This window comes from Rhinoderma darwinii, chromosome 3, assembly GCF_050947455.1.
Source record: "Rhinoderma darwinii isolate aRhiDar2 chromosome 3, aRhiDar2.hap1, whole genome shotgun sequence".
Taxonomy (NCBI): domain Eukaryota; kingdom Metazoa; phylum Chordata; class Amphibia; order Anura; family Rhinodermatidae; genus Rhinoderma; species Rhinoderma darwinii.
In genome coordinates, this window is record NC_134689.1 from 410623478 (window position 1) to 410639614 (window position 16137).

The 16137-nt window shown below is 34.1% G+C and overlaps 13 non-coding genes across 13 annotated transcripts; all 13 read left to right on the forward strand.

The window, feature by feature from the left end:
• Positions 1-716: 716 nt before the first annotated feature.
• Positions 717-798, forward strand: TRNAS-GCU (transfer RNA serine (anticodon GCU)). Its single transcript has one exon. It is a non-coding gene; the product is annotated as a tRNA-Ser (tRNA).
• An 872-nt stretch (positions 799-1670) lies between these two features.
• TRNAS-GCU (transfer RNA serine (anticodon GCU)) lies at positions 1671-1752 on the forward strand. The gene has a single exon. It is a non-coding gene; the product is annotated as a tRNA-Ser (tRNA).
• Positions 1753-3093: 1341 nt separating this feature from the next.
• On the forward strand, positions 3094-3175 carry TRNAS-GCU (transfer RNA serine (anticodon GCU)). The gene has a single exon. It is a non-coding gene; the product is annotated as a tRNA-Ser (tRNA).
• A 403-nt stretch (positions 3176-3578) lies between these two features.
• On the forward strand, positions 3579-3660 carry TRNAS-GCU (transfer RNA serine (anticodon GCU)). Its single transcript has one exon. It is a non-coding gene; the product is annotated as a tRNA-Ser (tRNA).
• Positions 3661-5033: 1373 nt separating this feature from the next.
• TRNAS-GCU (transfer RNA serine (anticodon GCU)) lies at positions 5034-5115 on the forward strand. Its single transcript has one exon. It is a non-coding gene; the product is annotated as a tRNA-Ser (tRNA).
• Positions 5116-5520: 405 nt separating this feature from the next.
• On the forward strand, positions 5521-5602 carry TRNAS-GCU (transfer RNA serine (anticodon GCU)). The gene has a single exon. It is a non-coding gene; the product is annotated as a tRNA-Ser (tRNA).
• A 404-nt stretch (positions 5603-6006) lies between these two features.
• TRNAS-GCU (transfer RNA serine (anticodon GCU)) lies at positions 6007-6088 on the forward strand. The gene has a single exon. It is a non-coding gene; the product is annotated as a tRNA-Ser (tRNA).
• A 1354-nt stretch (positions 6089-7442) lies between these two features.
• TRNAS-GCU (transfer RNA serine (anticodon GCU)) lies at positions 7443-7524 on the forward strand. Its single transcript has one exon. It is a non-coding gene; the product is annotated as a tRNA-Ser (tRNA).
• Positions 7525-8869: 1345 nt separating this feature from the next.
• TRNAS-GCU (transfer RNA serine (anticodon GCU)) lies at positions 8870-8951 on the forward strand. Its single transcript has one exon. It is a non-coding gene; the product is annotated as a tRNA-Ser (tRNA).
• Positions 8952-10282: 1331 nt separating this feature from the next.
• TRNAS-GCU (transfer RNA serine (anticodon GCU)) lies at positions 10283-10364 on the forward strand. The gene has a single exon. It is a non-coding gene; the product is annotated as a tRNA-Ser (tRNA).
• Positions 10365-11232: 868 nt separating this feature from the next.
• Positions 11233-11314, forward strand: TRNAS-GCU (transfer RNA serine (anticodon GCU)). Its single transcript has one exon. It is a non-coding gene; the product is annotated as a tRNA-Ser (tRNA).
• A 404-nt stretch (positions 11315-11718) lies between these two features.
• On the forward strand, positions 11719-11800 carry TRNAS-GCU (transfer RNA serine (anticodon GCU)). Its single transcript has one exon. It is a non-coding gene; the product is annotated as a tRNA-Ser (tRNA).
• Positions 11801-13133: 1333 nt separating this feature from the next.
• TRNAS-GCU (transfer RNA serine (anticodon GCU)) lies at positions 13134-13215 on the forward strand. The gene has a single exon. It is a non-coding gene; the product is annotated as a tRNA-Ser (tRNA).
• The last annotated feature ends 2922 nt before the right edge of the window (positions 13216-16137 follow it).

Here is a 16137-nt window from a genome sequence, read left to right on the forward strand (position 1 = left end):
AACTATTACTACAAATGTTTTTTTTGTAGATGTGTTCTAGTAGACCTATATATACACTCATCTAGTTCTTGCATGCCATTTAATGACATTTTTATAAACAAGAAAAGATTTGATTTTAAATAAGGGAAAATAAATTTAGAATACATATTACTGACACTTCTCAAAATTTGTAAAACACTTTTTAGGGATCAGGTTTGGTTATAAAACAGCTGGAAACTAACCAAAGAAAAAAATGAAAATAAGTTGACGAGGTGGCCGAGTGGTTAAGGTGATGGACTGCTAATCCATTGTGCTCTGCATCCCATCCTCGTCGGGTGTTTTTGTAAATGACCCTTATTGTCTTCCAAAGCCCAAGATTGCAGGCAGGGCTAATACTGCCAAAACAGGTTGAAATTTGTTAAGCCGATTAGAGGAGCAGAACTCTAAAAACTTGTGTAAATGATAAACCTTCTAGAAAATGTTTGCATGGAACTATTACTACAAATGTTTTTTTTGTAGATGTGTTCTAGTAGACCTATATATACACTCATCTAGTTCTTGCATGCCATTTAATGACATTTTTATAAACAAGAAAAGATTTGATTTTAAATAAGGGAAAATAAATTTAGAATACATATTACTGACACTTCTCAAAATTTGTAAAACACTTTTTAGGGATCAGGTTTGGTTATAAAACAGCTGGAAACTAACCAAAGAAAAAAAAATGAAAATAAGTTGACGAGGTGGCCGAGTGGTTAAGGCGATGGACAGCTAATCCATTGTGCTCTGCATGCATGGGTTCAAATCCCATCCTCGTCGGGTGTTTTTGTAAATGACCCTTATTGTCTTCCAAAGCCCAAGATTGCAGGCAGGGCTAATACTGCCAAAACAGGTTGAAATTTGTTAAGCCGATTAGAGGAGCAGAACTCTAAAAACTTGTGTAAATGATAAACCTTCTAGAAAATGTTTGCATGGAACTATTACTACAAATGTTTTTTTTGTAGATGTGTTCTAGTAGACCTATATATACACTCATCTAGTTCTTGCATGCCATTTAATGACATTTTTATAAACAAGAAAAGATTTGATTTTAAATAAGGGAAAATAAATTTAGAATACATATTACTGACACTTCTCAAAATTTGTAAAACACTTTTTAGGGATCAGGTTTGGTTATAAAACAGCTGGAAACTAACCAAAGAAAAAAATGAAAATAAGTTGACGAGGTGGCCGAGTGGTTAAGGCGATGGACTGCTAATCCATTGTGCTCTGCATCCCATCCTCGTCGGGTGTTTTTGTAAATGACCCTTATTGTCTTCCAAAGCCCAAGATTGCAGGCAGGGCTAATACTGCCAAAACAGGTTGAAATTTGTTAAGCCGATTAGAGGAGCAGAACTCTAAAAACTTGTGTAAATGATAAACCTTCTAGAAAATGTTTGCATGGAACTATTACTACAAATGTTTTTTTTGTAGATGTGTTCTAGTAGACCTATATATACACTCATCTAGTTCTTGCATGCCATTTAATGACATTTTTATAAACAAGAAAAGATTTGATTTTAAATAAGGGAAAATAAATTTAGAATACATATTACTGACACTTCTCAAAATTTGTAAAACACTTTTTAGGGATCAGGTTTGGTTATAAAACAGCTGGAAACTAACCAAAGAAAAAAAAATGAAAATAAGTTGACGAGGTGGCCGAGTGGTTAAGGCGATGGACAGCTAATCCATTGTGCTCTGCATGCATGGGTTCAAATCCCATCCTCGTCGGGTGTTTTTGTAAATGACCCTTATTGTCTTCCAAAGCCCAAGATTGCAGGCAGGGCTAATACTGCCAAAACAGGTTGAAATTTGTTAAGCCGATTAGAGGAGCAGAACTCTAAAAACTTGTGTAAATGATAAACCTTCTAGAAAATGTTTGCATGGAACTATTACTACAAATGTTTTTTTTTGTAGATGTGTTCTAGTAGACCTATATATACACTCATCTAGTTCTTGCATGCCATTTAATGACATTTTTATAAACAAGAAAAGATTTGATTTTAAATAAGGGAAAATAAATTTAGAATACATATTACTGACACTTCTCAAAATTTGTAAAACACTTTTTAGGGATCAGGTTTGGTTATAAAACAGCTGGAAACTAACCAAAGAAAAAAATGAAAATAAGTTGACGAGGTGGCCGAGTGGTTAAGGCGATGGACTGCTAATCCATTGTGCTCTGAATCCCATCCTCGTCGGGTGTTTTTGTAAATGACCCTTATTGTCTTCCAAAGCCCAAGATTGCAGGCAGGGCTAATACTGCCAAAACAGGTTGAAATTTGTTAAGCCGATTAGAGGAGCAGAACTCTAAAAACTTGTGTAAATGATAAACCTTCTAGAAAATGTTTGCATGGAACTATTACTACAAATGTTTTTTTTTGTAGATGTGTTCTAGTAGACCTATATATACACTCATCTAGTTCTTGCATGCCATTTAATGACATTTTTATAAACAAGAAAAGATTTGATTTTAAATAAGGGAAAATAAATTTAGAATACATATTACTGACACTTCTCAAAATTTGTAAAACACTTTTTAGGGATCAGGTTTGGTTATAAAACAGCTGGAAACTAACCAAAGAAAAAAATGAAAATAAGTTGACGAGGTGGCCGAGTGGTTAAGGCGATGGACTGCTAATCCATTGTGCTCTGCATCCCATCCTCGTCGGGTGTTTTTGTAAATGACCCTTATTGTCTTCCAAAGCCCAAGATTGCAGGCAGGGCTAATACTGCCAAAACAGGTTGAAATTTGTTAAGCCGATTAGAGGAGCAGAACTCTAAAAACTTGTGTAAATGATAAACCTTCTAGAAAATGTTTGCATGGAACTATTACTACAAATGTTTTTTTTGTAGATGTGTTCTAGTAGACCTATATATACACTCATCTAGTTCTTGCATGCCATTTAATGACATTTTTATAAACAAGAAAAGATTTGATTTTAAATAAGGGAAAATAAATTTAGAATACATATTACTGACACTTCTCAAAATTTGTAAAACACTTTTTAGGGATCAGGTTTGGTTATAAAACAGCTGGAAACTAACCAAAGAAAAAAATGAAAGTAAGTTGACGAGGTGGCCGAGTGGTTAAGGCGATGGACTGCTAATCCATTGTGCTCTGCATGCATGGGTTCAAATCCCATCCTCGTCGGGTGTTTTTGTAAATGACCCTTATTGTCTTCCAAAGCCCAAGATTGCAGGCAGGGCTAATACTGCCAAAACAGGTTGAAATTTGTTAAGCCGATTAGAGGAGCAGAACTCTAAAAACTTGTGTAAATGATAAACCTTCTAGAAAATGTTTGCATGGAACTATTACTACAAATGTTTTTTTTGTAGATGTGTTCTAGTAGACCTATATATACACTCATCTAGTTCTTGCATGCCATTTAATGACATTTTTATAAACAAGAAAAGATTTGATTTTAAATAAGGGAAAATAAATTTAGAATACATATTACTGACACTTCTCAAAATTTGTAAAACACTTTTTAGGGATCAGGTTTGGTTATAAAACAGCTGGAAACTAACCAAAGAAAAAAAAATGAAAATAAGTTGACGAGGTGGCCGAGTGGTTAAGGTGATGGACTGCTAATCCACTGTGCTCTGCATGCATGGGTTCAAATCCCATCCTTGTCGGGTGTTTTTGTAAATGACCCTTATTGTCTTCCAAAGCCCAAAATTGCAGGCAGGGCTAATACTGCCAAAACAGGTTGAAAATTGTTAAGCCGATTAGAGGAGCAGAACTCTAAAAACTTGTGTAAATGATAAACCTTCTAGAAAATGTTTGCATGGAACTATTACTACAAATGTTTTTTTTTGCAGATGTGTTCTAGTAGACCTATATATACACTCATCTAGTTCTTGCATGCCATTTAATGACATTTTTATAAACAAGAAAAGATTTGATTTTAAATAAGGGAAAATAAATTTAGAATACATATTACTGACACTTCTCAAAATTTGTAAAACACTTTTTAGGGATCAGGTTTGGTTATAAAACAGCTGGAAACTAACCAAAGAAAAAAAATGAAAATAAGTTGATGAGGTGGCCGAGTGGTTAAGGTGATGGACTGCTAATCCATTGTACTCTGCATGCATGGGTTCAAATTCCATCCTTGTCGGGTGTTTTTTTAAATGACCCTTATTGTCTTCCAAAGCCCAAAATTGCATGCAGGGCTAATACTGCCAAAACAGGTTGAAAATTGTTAAGCCGATTAGAGGAGCAGAACTCTAAAAACTTGTGTAAATGATAAACCTTCTAGAAAATGTTTGCATGGAACTATTACTACAAATGTTTTTTTTTGCAGATGTGTTCTAGTAGACCTATATATACACTCATCTAGTTCTTGCATGCCATTTAATGACATTTTTATAAACAAGAAAAGATTTGATTTTAAATAAGGGAAAATAAATTTAGAATACATATTACTGACACTTCTCAAAATTTGTAAAACACTTTTTAGGGATCAGGTTTGGTTATAAAACAGCTGGAAACTAACCAAAGAAAAAAAATGAAAATAAGTTGATGAGGTGGCCGAGTGGTTAAGGTGATGGACTGCTAATCCATTGTGCTCTGCATGCATGGGTTCAAATTCCATCCTTGTCGGGTGTTTTTTTAAATGACCCTTATTGTCTTCCAAAGCCCAAAATTGCATGCAGGGCTAATACTGCCAAAACAGGTTGAAAATTGTTAAGCCGATTAGAGGAGCAGAACTCTAAAAACTTGTGTAAATGATAAACCTTCTAGAAAATGTTTGCATGGAACTATTACTACAAATGTTTTTTTTTGCAGATGTGTTCTAGTAGACCTATATATACACTCATCTAGTTCTTGCATGCCATTTAATGACATTTTTATAAACAAGAAAAGATTTGATTTTAAATAAGGGAAAATAAATTTAGAATACATATTACTGACACTTCTCAAAATTTGTAAAACACTTTTTAGGGATCAGGTTTGGTTATAAAACAGCTGGAAACTAACCAAAGAAAAAAAATGAAAATAAGTTGACGAGGTGGCCGAGTGGTTAAGGTGATGGACTGCTAATCCATTGTGCTCTGCATGCATGGGTTCAAATCCCATCCTCGTCGGGTGTTTTTGTAAATGACCCTTATTGTCTTCCAAAGCCCAAGATTGCAGGCAGGGCTAATACTGCCAAAACAGGTTGAAATTTGTTAAGCCGATTAGAGGAGCAGAACTCTAAAAACTTGTGTAAATGATAAACCTTCTAGAAAATGTTTGCATGGAACTATTACTACAAATGTTTTTTTTTTGCAGATGTGTTCTAGTAGACCTATATATACACTCATCTAGTTCTTGCATGCCATTTAATGACATTTTTATAAACAAGAAAAGATTTGATTTTAAATAAGGGAAAATAAATTTAGAATACATATTACTGACACTTCTCAAAATTTGTAAAACACTTTTTAGGGATCAGGTTTGGTTATAAAACAGCTGGAAACTAACCAAAGAAAAAAAAATGAAAATAAGTTGACGAGGTGCCCGAGTGGTTAAGGTGATGGACTGCTAATCCATTGTGCTCTGCATGCATGGGTTCAAATCCCATCCTCGTCGGGTGTTTTTGTAAATGACCCTTATTGTCTTCCAAAGCCCAAGATTGCAGGCAGGGCTAATACTGCCAAAACAGGTTGAAATTTGTTAAGCCGATTAGAGGAGCAGAACTCTAAAAACTTGTGTAAATGATAAACCTTCTAGAAAATGTTTGCATGGAACTATTACTACAAATGTTTTTTTTTGCAGATGTGTTCTAGTAGACCTATATATACACTCATCTAGTTCTTGCATGCCATTTAATGACATTTTTATAAACAAGAAAAGATTTGATTTTAAATAAGGGAAAATAAATTTAGAATACATATTACTGACACTTCTCAAAATTTGTAAAACACTTTTTAGGGATCAGGTTTGGTTATAAAACAGCTGGAAACTAACCAAAGAAAAAAAAATGAAAATAAGTTGATGAGGTGGCCGAGTGGTTAAGGTGATGGACTGCTAATCCATTGTGCTCTGCATGCATGGGTTCAAATCCCATCCTCGTCGGGTGTTTTTGTAAATGACCCTTATTGTCTTCCAAAGCCCAAAATTGCAGGCAGGGCTAATACTGCCAAAACAGGTTGAAATTTGTTAAGCCGATTAGAGGAGCAGAACTCTAAAAACTTGTGTAAATGATAAACCTTCTAGAAAATGTTTGCATGGAACTATTACTACAAATGTTTTTTTTTTGCAGATGTGTTCTAGTAGACCTATATATACACTCATCTAGTTCTTGCATGCCATTTAATGACATTTTTATAAACAAGAAAAGATTTGATTTTAAATAAGGGAAAATAAATTTAGAATACATATTACTGACACTTCTCAAAATTTGTAAAACACTTTTTAGGGATCAGGTTTGGTTATAAAACAGCTGGAAACTAACCAAAGAAAAAAATGAAAATAAGTTGACGAGGTGGCCGAGTGGTTAAGGCGATGGACTGCTAATCCTTTGTGCTCTGCATGCATGGGTTTAAATCCCATCCTCGTTGGGTGTTTTTGTAAATGACCCTTATTGTCTTCCAAAGCCCAAGATTGCAGGCAGGGCTAATACTGCCAAAACAGGTTGAAATTTGTTAAGCCGATTAGAGGAGCAGAACTCTAAAAACTTGTGTAAATGATAAACCTTCTAGAAAATGTTTGCATGGAACTATTACTACAAATGTTTTTTTTTTGTAGATGTGTTCTAGTAGACCTATATATACACTCATCTAGTTATTGCATGCCATTTAATGACATTTTTATAAACAAGAAAAGATTTGATTTTAAATAAGGGAAAATAAATTTAGAATACATATTACTGACACTTCTCAAAATTTGTAAAACACTTTTTAGGGATCAGGTTTGGTTATAAAACAGCTGGAAACTAACCAAAGAAAAAAATGAAAATAAGTTGACGAGGTGGCCGAGTGGTTAAGGCAATGGACTGCCTGCATGGGTTCAAATCCCATCCTCGTCGGGTGTTTTTGTAAATGACCCTTATTGTCTTCCAAAGCCCAAAATTGCAGGCAGGGCTAATACTGCCAAAACAGGTTGAAATTTGTTAAGCCGATTAGAGGAGCAGAACTCTAAAAACTTGTGTAAATGATAAACCTTCTAGAAAATGTTTGCATGGAACTATTACTACAAATGTTTTTTTTTGTAGATGTGTTCTAGTAGACCTATATATACACTCATCTAGTTCTTGCATGCCATTTAATGACATTTTTATAAACAAGAAAAGATTTGATTTTAAATAAGGGAAAATAAATTTAGAATACATATTACTGACACTTCTCAAAATTTGTAAAACACTTTTTAGGGATCAGGTTTGGTTATAAAACAGCTGGAAACTAACCAAAGAAAAAAATGAAAATAAGTTGATGAGGTGGCTGAGTGGTTAAGGCGATGGACTGCTAATCCATTGTGCTCTGCATGCATGGGTTCAAATCCCATCCTTGTCAGGTGTTTTTGTAAATGACCCTTATTGTCTTCCAATGCCCAAAATTGAAGGCAGGGCTAATACTGCCAAAACAGGTTGAAATTTGTTAAGCCGATTAGAGGAGCAGAACTCTAAAAACTTGTGTAAATGATAAACCTTCTAGAAAATGTTTGCATGGAACTATTACTACATATATTTTTTTTGTAGATGTGTTCTAGTAGACCTATGTATACACTCATCTAGTTCTTGCATGCCATTTAATAACATTTTTATAAACAAGAAAAGATTTGATTTTAAATAAGGGAAAATAAATTTAGAATACATATTACTGACACTTCTCAAAATTTGTAAAACACTTTTTAGGGATCAGGTTTGGTTATAAAACAGCTGGAAACTAACCAAAGAAAAAAAATGAAAATGAGGTGGCCGAGTGGTTAAGGTGATGGACTGCTAAACCATTGTGCTCTGCATGCATGGGTTCAAATCCCATCCTTGTCGGGTGTTTTTGTAAATTACCCTTATTGTCTTCCAAAGCCCAAGATTGCAGGCAGGGCTAATACTGCCAAAACAGGTTGAAATTTGTTAAGCCGATTAGAGGAGCAGAACTCTAAAAACTTGTGTAAATGATAAACCTTCTAGAAAATGTTTGCATGGAACTATTACTACAAATGTTTTTTTTTTATAGATGTGTTCTAGTAGACCTATATATACACTCATCTAGTTATTGCATGCCATTTAATGACATTTTTATAAACAAGAAAAGATTTGATTTTAAATAAGGGAAAATAAATTTAGAATACATATTACTGACACTTCTCAAAATTTGTAAAACACTTTTTAGGGATCAGGTTTGGTTATAAAACAGCTGGAAACTAACCAAAGAAAAAAATGAAAATAAGTTGACGAGGTGGCCGAGTGGTTAAGGCAATGGACTGCCTGCATGGGTTCAAATCCCATCCTCGTCGGGTGTTTTTGTAAATGACCCTTATTGTCTTCCAAAGCCCAAAATTGCAGGCAGGGCTAATACTGCCAAAACAGGTTGAAATTTGTTAAGCCGATTAGAGGAGCAGAACTCTAAAAACTTGTGTAAATGATAAACCTTCTAGAAAATGTTTGCATGGAACTATTACTACAAATGTTTTTTTTTGTAGATGTGTTCTAGTAGACCTATATATACACTCATCTAGTTCTTGCATGCCATTTAATGACATTTTTATAAACAAGAAAAGATTTGATTTTAAATAAGGGAAAATAAATTTAGAATACATATTACTGACACTTCTCAAAATTTGTAAAACACTTTTTAGGGATCAGGTTTGGTTATAAAACAGCTGGAAACTAACCAAAGAAAAAAATGAAAATAAGTTGACGAGGTGGCTGAGTGGTTAAGGCGATGGACTGCTAATCCATTGTGCTCTGCATGCATGGGTTCAAATCCCATCCTCGTCAGGTGTTTTTGTAAATGACCCTTATTGTCTTCCAATGCCCAAAATTGAAGGCAGGGCTAATACTGCCAAAACAGGTTGAAATTTGTTAAGCCGATTAGAGGAGCAGAACTCTAAAAACTTGTGTAAATGATAAACCTTCTAGAAAATGTTTGCATGGAACTATTACTACATATATTTTTTTTGTAGATGTGTTCTAGTAGACCTATGTATACACTCATCTAGTTCTTGCATGCCATTTAATAACATTTTTATAAACAAGAAAAGATTTGATTTTAAATAAGGGAAAATAAATTTAGAATACATATTACTGACACTTCTCAAAATTTGTAAAACACTTTTTAGGGATCAGGTTTGGTTATAAAACAGCTGGAAACTAACCAAAGAAAAAAATGAAAATAAGTTGATGAGGTGGCCGAGTGGTTAAGGCAATGGACTGCCTGCATGGGTTCAAATCCCATCCTCATCGGGTGTTTTTGTAAATGACCCTTATTGTCTTCCAAAGCCCAAAATTGCAGGCAGGGCTAATACTGCCAAAACAGGTTGAAATTTGTTAAGCCGATTAGAGGAGCAGAACTCTAAAAACTTGTGTAAATGATAAACCTTCTAGAAAATGTTTGCATGGAACTATTACTACATATATTTTTTTGTAGATGTGTTCTAGTAGACCTATGTATACACTCATCTAGTTCTTGCATGCCATTTAATAACATTTTTATAAACAAGAAAAGATTTGATTTTAAATAAGGGAAAATAAATTTAGAATACATATTACTGACACTTCTCAAAATTTGTAAAACACTTTTTAGGGATCAGGTTTGGTTATAAAACAGCTGGAAACTAACCAAAGAAAAAAATGAAAATAAGTTGACGAGGTGGCCGAGTGGTTAAGGCAATGGACTGCCTGCATGGGTTCAAATCCCATCCTCGTCGGGTGTTTTTGTAAATGACCCTTATTGTCTTCCAAAGCCCAAAATTGCAGGCAGGGCTAATACTGCCAAAACAGGTTGAAATTTGTTAAGCCGATTAGAGGAGCAGAACTCTAAAAACTTGTGTAAATGATAAACCTTCTAGAAAATGTTTGCATGGAACTATTACTACAAATGTTTTTTTTTGTAGATGTGTTCTAGTAGACCTATATATACACTCATCTAGTTCTTGCATGCCATTTAATGACATTTTTATAAACAAGAAAAGATTTGATTTTAAATAAGGGAAAATAAATTTAGAATACATATTACTGACACTTCTCAAAATTTGTAAAACACTTTTTAGGGATCAGGTTTGGTTATAAAACAGCTGGAAACTAACCAAAGAAAAAAATGAAAATAAGTTGACGAGGTGGCTGAGTGGTTAAGGCGATGGACTGCTAATCCATTGTGCTCTGCATGCATGGGTTCAAATCCCATCCTCGTCAGGTGTTTTTGTAAATGACCCTTATTGTCTTCCAAAGCCCAAGATTGCAGGCAGGGCTAATACTGCCAAAACAGGTTGAAATTTGTTAAGCCGATTAGAGGAGCAGAACTCTAAAAACTTGTGTAAATGATAAACCTTCTAGAAAATGTTTGCATGGAACTATTACTACAAATGGTTTTTTTTGTAGATGTGTTCTAGTAGACCTATATATACACTCATCTAGTTATTGCATGCCATTTAATGACATTTTTATAAACAAGAAAAGATTTGATTTTAAATAAGGGAAAATAAATTTAGAATACATATTACTGACACTTCTCAAAATTTGTAAAACACTTTTTAGGGATCAGGTTTGGTTATAAAACAGCTGGAAACTAACCAAAGAAAAAAATGAAAATAAGTTGACGAGGTGGCCGAGTGGTTAAGGCAATGGACTGCTTGCATGGGTTCAAATCCCATCCTCGTCGGGTGTTTTTGTAAATGACCCTTATTGTCTTCCAAAGCCCAAAATTGCAGGCAGGGCTAATACTGCCAAAACAGGTTGAAATTTGTTAAGCCGATTAGAGGAGCAGAACTCTAAAAACTTGTGTAAATTATAAACCTTCTAGAAAATGTTTGCATGGAACTATTACTACAAATGTTTTTTTTTGTAGATGTGTTCTAGTAGACCTATATATACACTCATCTAGTTCTTGCATGCCATTTAATGACATTTTTATAAACAAGAAAAGATTTGATTTTAAATAAGGGAAAATAAATTTAGAATACATATTACTGACACTTCTCAAAATTTGTAAAACACTTTTTAGGGATCAGGTTTGGTTATAAAACAGCTGGAAACTAACCAAAGAAAAAAATGAAAATAAGTTGACGAGGTGGCTGAGTGGTTAAGGCGATGGACTGCTAATCCATTGTGCTCTGCATGCATGGGTTCAAATCCCATCCTCGTCGGGTGTTTCTGTAAATGACCCTTATTGTCTTCCAAGGCCCAAAATTGCAGGCAGGGCTAATACTGCCAAAACAGGTTGAAATTTGTTAAGCCGATTAGAGGAGCAGAACTCTAAAAACTTGTGTAAATGATAAACCTTCTAGAAAATGTTTGCATGGAACTATTACTACAAATGGTTTTTTTTGTAGATGTGTTCTAGTAGACCTATATATACACTCATCTAGTTATTGCATGCCATTTAATGACATTTTTATAAACAAGAAAAGATTTGATTTTAAATAAGGGAAAATAAATTTAGAATACATATTACTGACACTTCTCAAAATTTGTAAAACACTTTTTAGGGATCAGGTTTGGTTATAAAACAGCTGGAAACTAACCAAAGAAAAAAAAATGAAAATAAGTTGACGAGGTGGCCGAGTGGTTAAGGCGATGGACTGCTAATCCATTGTGCTCTGTATGCATGGGTTCAAATCCCATCCTCGTTGGGTGTTTTTGTAAATGACCCTTATTGTCTTCCAAAGCCCAAGATTGCAGGCAGGGCTAATACTGCCAAAACAGGTTGAAATTTGTTAAGCCGATTAGAGGAGCAGAACTCTAAAAACTTGTGTAAATGATAAACCTTCTAGAAAATGTTTGCATGGAACTATTACTACAAATGGTTTTTTTTGTAGATGTGTTCTAGTAGACCTATATATACACTCATCTAGTTATTGCATGCCATTTAATGACATTTTTATAAACAAGAAAAGATTTGATTTTAAATAAGGGAAAATAAATTTAGAATACATATTACTGACACTTCTCAAAATTTGTAAAACACTTTTTAGGGATCAGGTTTGGTTATAAAACAGCTGGAAACTAACCAAAGAAAAAAATGAAAATAAGTTGACGAGGTGGCCGAGTGGTTAAGGCAATGGACTGCCTGCATGGGTTCAAATCCCATCCTCGTCGGGTGTTTTTGTAAATGACCCTTATTGTCTTCCAAAGCCCAAAATTGCAGGCAGGGCTAATACTGCCAAAACAGGTTGAAATTTGTTAAGCCGATTAGAGGAGCAGAACTCTAAAAACTTGTGTAAATGATAAACCTTCTAGAAAATGTTTGCATGGAACTATTACTACAAATGGTTTTTTTTGTAGATGTGTTCTAGTAGACCTATATATACACTCATCTAGTTATTGCATGCCATTTAATGACATTTTTATAAACAAGAAAAGATTTGATTTTAAATAAGGGAAAATAAATTTAGAATACATATTACTGACACTTCTCAAAATTTGTAAAACACTTTTTAGGGCTCAGGTTTGGTTATAAAACAGCTGGAAACTAACCAAAGAAAAAAATGAAAATAAGTTGACGAGGTGGCCGAGTGGTTAAGGCAATGGACTGCCTGCATGGGTTCAAATCCCATCCTCGTCGGGTGTTTTTGTAAATGACCCTTATTGTCTTCCAAAGCCCAAAATTGCAGGCAGGGCTAATACTGCCAAAACAGGTTGAAATTTGTTAAGCCGATTAGAGGAGCAGAACTCTAAAAACTTGTGTAAATGATAAACCTTCTAGAAAATGTTTGCATGGAACTATTACTACAAATGTTTTTTTTGTAGATGTGTTCTAGTAGACCTATATATACACTCATCTAGTTCTTGCATGCCATTTAATGACATTTTTATAAACAAGAAAAGATTTGATTTTAAATAAGGGAAAATAAATTTAGAATACATATTACTGACACTTCTCAAAATTTGTAAAACACTTTTTAGGGATCAGGTTTGGTTATAAAACAGCTGGAAACTAACCAAAGAAAAAAATGAAAATAAGTTGACGAGGTGGCCGAGTGGTTAAGGCGATGGACTGCTAATCCATTGTGCTCTGCATGCATGGGTTCAAATCCCATCCTCGACGGGTGTTTTTGCAAATGACCCTTATTGTCTTCCAAAGCCCAAGATTGCAGGCAGGGCTAATACTGCCAAAACAGGTTGAAATTTGTTAAGCCGATTAGAGGAGCAGAACTCTAAAAACTTGTGTAAATGATAAACCTTCAAGAAAATGTTTGCATGGAACTATTATTACAAATGGTTTTTTTTGTAGATGTGTTCTAGTAGACCTATATATACACTCATCTAGTTATTGCATGCCATTTAATGACATTTTTATAAACAAGAAAAGATTTGATTTTAAATAAGGGAAAATAAATTTAGAATACATATTACTGACACTTCTCAAAATTTGTAAAACACTTTTTAGGGATCAGGTTTGGTTATAAAACAGCTGGAAACTAACCAAAGAAAAAAAAATGAAAATAAGTTGACGAGGTGGACGAGTGGTTAAGGTGATGGACTGCTAAACCATTGTGCTCTGCATGCATGGGTTCATATCCCATCCTCGTTGGGTGTTTTTGTAAATGACCCTTATTGTCTTCCAAAGCCCAAGATTGCAGGCAGGGCTAATACTGCCAAAACAGGTTGAAATTTGTTAAGCCGATTAGAGGAGCAGAACTCTAAAAACTTGTGTAAATGATAAACCTTCAAGAAAATGTTTGCATGGAACTATTACTACAAATATTTTTTTTGTAGATGTGTTCTAGTAGACCTATATATACACTCATCTAGTTCTTGCATGCCATTTAATGACATTTTTATAAACAAGAAAAGATTTGATTTTAAATAAGGGAAAATAAATTTAGAATACATATTACTGACACTTCTCAACATTTGTAAAACACTTTTTAGGGATCAGGTTTGGTTATAAAACAGCTGGAAACTAACCAAAGAAAAAAAATTAAAATAAGTTGACGAGGTGGCCGAGTGGTTAAGGTGATGGATTGCTAAACCATTGTGCTCCGCATGCATGGGTTCATATCCCATCCTCGACGGGTGTTTTTGCAAATGACCCTTATTGTCTTCCAAAGCCCAATATTGCAGGCAGGGCTAATACTGCCAAAACAGGTTGAAATTTGTTAAGCCGATTAGAGGAGCAGAACTCTAAAAACTTGTGTAAATGATAAACCTTCAAGAAAATGTTTGCATGGAACTATTACTACAAATGGTTTTTTTTTGTAGATGTGTTCTAGTAGACCTATATATATACTCATCTAGTTATTGCATGCCATTTAATGACATTTTTATAAACAAGAAAAGATTTGATTTTAAATAAGGGAAAATAAATTTAGAATACATATTACTGACACTTCTCAAAATTTGTAAAACACTTTTTAGGGATCAGGTTTGGTTATAAAACAGCTGGAAACTAACCAAAGAAAAAAATGAAAATAAGTTGACGAGGTGGCCGAGTGGTTAAGGCGATGGACTGCTAATCCATTGTGCTCTGCATGCATGGGTTTAAATCCCATCCTCGACGGGTGTTTTTGCAAATGACCCTTATTGTCTTCCAAAGCCCAAGATTGCAGGCAGGGCTAATACTGCCAAAACAGGTTGAAATTTGTTAAGCCGATTAGAGGAGCAGAACTCTAAAAACTTGTGTAAATGATAAACCTTCAAGAAAATGTTTGCATGGAACTATTACTACAAATGGTTTTTTTTGTAGATTTGTTCTAGTAGACCTATATATACACTCATCTAGTTATTGCATGCCATTTAATGACATTTTTATAAACAAGAAAAGATTTGATTTTAAATAAGGGAAAATAAATTTAGAATACATATTACTGACACTTCTCAAAATTTGTAAAACACTTTTTAGGGATCAGGTTTGGTTATAAAACAGCTGGAAACTAACCAAAGAAAAAAAAATGAAAATAAGTTGACGAGGTGGATGAGTGGTTAAGGTGATGGACTGCTAAACCATTGTGCTCTGCATGGGTGTTTTTGTAAATGACCCTTATTGTCTTCCAAAGCCCAAGATTGCAGGCAGGGCTAATACTGCCAAAACAGGTTGAAATTTGTTAAGCCGATTAGAGGAGCAGAACTCTAAAAACTTGTGTAAATGATAAACCTTCAAGAAAATGTTTGCATGGAACTATTACTACAAATGGTTTTTTTTTGTAGATGTGTTCTAGTAGACCTATATATACACTCATCTAGTTATTGCATGCCATTTAATGACATTTTTATAAACAAGAAAAGATTTGATTTTAAATAAGGGAAAATAAATTTAGAATACATATTACTGACACTTCTCAAAATTTGTAAAACACTTTTTAGGGATCAGGTTTGGTTATAAAACAGCTGGAAACTAACCAAAGAAAAAAAAATGAAAATAAGTTGACGAGGTGGACGAGTGGTTAAGGTGATGGACTGCTAAACCATTGTGCTCTGCATGCATGGGTTCATATCCCATCCTCGTCGGGTGTTTTTGTAAATGACCCTTATTGTCTTCCAAAGCCCAAGATTGCAGGCAGGGCTAATACTGCCAAAACAGGTTGAAATTTGTTAAGCCGATTAGAGGAGCAGAACTCTAAAAACTTGTGTAAATGATAAACCTTCAAGAAAATATTTGCATGGAACTATTACTACAAATGGTTTTTTTTGTAGATGTGTTCTAGTAGACCTATATATACACTCATCTAGTTATTGCATGCCATTTAATGACATTTTTATAAACAAGAAAAGATTTGATTTTAAATAAGGGAAAATAAATTTAGAATACATATTACTGACACTTCTCAAAATTTGTAAAACACTTTTTAGGGATCAGGTTTGGTTATAAAACAGCTGGAAACTAACCAAAGAAAAAAAAATGAAAATAAGTTGACGAGGTGGACGAGTGGTTAAGGTGATGGACTGCTAATTTATTGTTCTCTGCATGCATGGGTTAAAATCCCATCTTCGTCGGGTGTTTTTGTAAATGACCCTTATTGTCTTCCAA